Below are 3,443 nucleotides of genomic sequence, written 5' to 3' on the forward strand. Positions count from 1 at the left end.
GTTGTTTGTGGTTCAGGAGTGGCTTAACAAGAGGAATACGACAACTGTAGTCAAATTCCTTGACACGTCTGTGTGTGGTGGCTCTTGATGCCTTGACCCCAGCCTCAGTCCATTCCTTGTGAAGTTCACTCAAATTCTTGAATTGATTTTGCTTGACAATCCTCATAAGGCTGCGGTTTTCTCGGTTGGTTGTGCATCTTTTTCTTTCACACTTTTTCCTTCCACTCAACTTTCATTTAACATGCTTGGATACAGCACTCTGTGAACAGCCAGCTTCTTTGGCAATTAATGTTTGTGGCTTACCCTCCTTGTGAAGGGTGTCAATGATTGTCTTCTGGACAACTGTCAGATCAGCAGTCTTCCCCATGATTGTGTAGCCTAGTGAACCAAACTGAGAGACCATTTTGAAGGCTCAGGAAACCTTTGCAGGTGTTTTGAGTTGATTAGCTGATTGGCATGTCACTATATTCTAATTTGTTGAGATAGTGAATTGGAGGGTTTTTGTTAAATGTGAGCCAAAATCATCACAATTAAAAGAACCAAAGACTTAAACTACTTCAATCTGTGTGCATTGAATTTATTTAATACACAAGTTTCACAATTTGAGTTAAATTACTGAAATAAATGAACTTTTCCACAACATTCTAATTTATTGAGATGCACCTGTATCTAACTGTCGTCAGTTAAGCCATGAAATTACCAAAAAGGCGGTTAGTGCATTCATGTATGTATAGCATCACATTAAAGAACGTCTCTCAAATGCATGTACTAAAATATTGTGCAATTCGAGATCAAAATAGAAAGGCGCAAGCTGTTTTTTTTGAAAAGGCACAAGTAAATATGAACACAGTGCACTTATACTGGAAAACATGCGCTATTTTTTATTTTATTTTTTACAAACGAAAATGAAACCATTTAAATGCATAAAATAAATAATTTTACATTTTGGCATTTATGTGCTGTTGACTTCCGGCCTTTTTATTTTTTAAATTTTTTTTATTAACCAATTCTTATCACTATCTGCATGTCTCATCAATGAGTATGCAATGTTGGAAAACAAGCTTTTGGGGGATTTGAGAACCAGAACCAAGCTGACTGAGCAATAAATCTATAGTGAGCCCCTTTATTAAAAAAACCTGGAGGTGGGGAATAATACACAAATTGTTATATTTACTCAGCATTACTTGATCTAATTCACAAATATCTCAATTACAATTTAGTAGAAATTAATTGTATTCAGTTGTGTTTTAGGCACTAAAACAGTCCAATACTTTATGATCAATCACATTTTTATATTGAAATAATGAAGATTTCTGTGCCACCCCAGACTGGTTGCTGGCCCCTCCCTGGCCACCCCTATAAAATCATCCTTTAGTAACTTGTACTAAAATAACATATATAGACATAGTGTATTAAAAACTAATAACACATTTTTATATTGAAATAATGAAGATTTCTGTGCCACCCCAGACTGGTTGCTGGCCCCTCCCTGGCCACCCCTATAAAATCATCCTTTAGTAACTTGTACTAAAATAACATATATAGACATAGTGTATTAAAAACTAATAATAATGACAGACACAACAAAATTACTAATGTTAAAATGAAAATGGAAAATATAAAAATAAAAATAAAAACCTAATTCAAACTTTTAATGAACTCTATACAGGCCAAGTTATTGCGTGTTGCAAATGTGTGTATACAGTACATGTATAAATATGATTACATATTATTTTCAAGATATAAATTATGTATAATAAAATTATTAATTACAATATAATTAATTTATTTTGTAATATTTTACTAATTATATATTATTTGTATTATACAAATTATAGTATTTAGGCCAAAGCAATGGTTGATATTTTTGTATGTTCCCTTTTAAATTGTAGCTTATTTTTCCTTTTATTCTTCTTCGTCGTCGTCTTTATTATTTACATTTTGCTGAAAACCTACTACATTGTCAATAACAGATTAGTTAATGGCAGGTTCAGATTGTGACAGTTTACCCCATATAATGTAATAGCGTCCTGTTATTGGAGCATGTCGTCACAGATAGTATCTATTTATCTTTTTTTTTTCCTGGACCTTTTTCATAGCCAAGATTTAATGAATGTGCCTATACAGAAATTACCATAATCCTACCCTGAGACTATAAATATAAATTTACTTGGATTCCAAGAAAAATTGTTGGAAGATGTCGGAAGTAGAATTTGGCTTTTAACAAACAAGCGGCAGATGTTGAAATTGAATATTCATAGAGTTATAAAACGGGGGTAGTAGAGGTGAGAAAAAATGTTACGTAACTTGGCGATTTCTTGCCAATCCTTTGTCTATAGGCTATTAATGTTCGACATGAAAACAAAAGATGGAAGCTAGGGAATGATCACCTTTTATGCTTGGAGGTGAAGGTAGACAATCACCTCCCTTGAAGCAAACAAAAGCCTGCTCTGTTCCTCCCTTCTGTACTCCTGGTGGACTTCTTTATCTTAGTGCCCAGGAGCGGTGCTCTGGAACATGCCATGAGAGCTGCTTATTTGGAAAGACAAATATGTGAATAAATAAGCATTTACACAGACCGCATTAACTTGACATGACATTTCTTGGCTGCATTATCTTTAGGACCACAGCCAAACCGTGAGCGTATCGTCAATAGAGCAGGACCAGTGTGAGCAGAGATGTGCTAACAAGGTAAACTGTCTTTTAAAATATGTCAACACTGGTAAACTTGTTAAAAGTGCTCTATGCAGTAGTTAAGCACAGGGTTAGGGTACAATGGCTTTTGACACTTTGAGTAGACTACAATTATAATATTTCTGCTGCTAGATTAAAAGAATAGTTCAGCCAAAAATACAAATTAGCTTAAAATTTACTCACCCTCAGGCCATCCAAAATGTAGATGAGTTTGTTTCTTCATCGGAAAAGATTTGGAGAAACAGAGTATTACAACACTTGCTCACCAATGGATCCTCTGCAGGTAATGGGTGCCATCAGAATAAGAGTTAAAACCGCTGAAAACAATGGTTTGAAGTTAAAAATATCTTCACGCTGAATCTCTTTATTACAAACACCATTTTTTTAATGGACAGAAGTCATGTGGATTACTACATTCTAAAAAATGCTGGGTTGTTTCAACCCAATGTTGGGTCAAATATGGACTAACCCAACTGTTGGGTTAAAAAGCTAATTTAAAAATTTAACCAAAATTTAACCCAACAGTTGGGTTAGTCCATATTTGACCCAACATTGGGTTGAAACAACCCAGCATTTTTTAGAGTGTATGTTTTTATCAGCTGTTTGGACTCTCATTCTGACGGCACCCATTCACTTCAGAGGATCCATTGAAGAGGTGAACTATTCCTTTAAATCAGCTGCTCTTAGCAGATGTATATCACTGTGCACAGAGAGCAGAGGCCAGCTAAGATTACTTGTCAGGAGTCTTC

This window comes from Sinocyclocheilus grahami, unplaced genomic scaffold (assembly GCF_001515645.1).
Source record: "Sinocyclocheilus grahami isolate Dianchi unplaced genomic scaffold, SAMN03320097.WGS_v1.1 scaffold7.1, whole genome shotgun sequence".
NCBI lineage: Eukaryota > Metazoa > Chordata > Actinopteri > Cypriniformes > Cyprinidae > Sinocyclocheilus > Sinocyclocheilus grahami.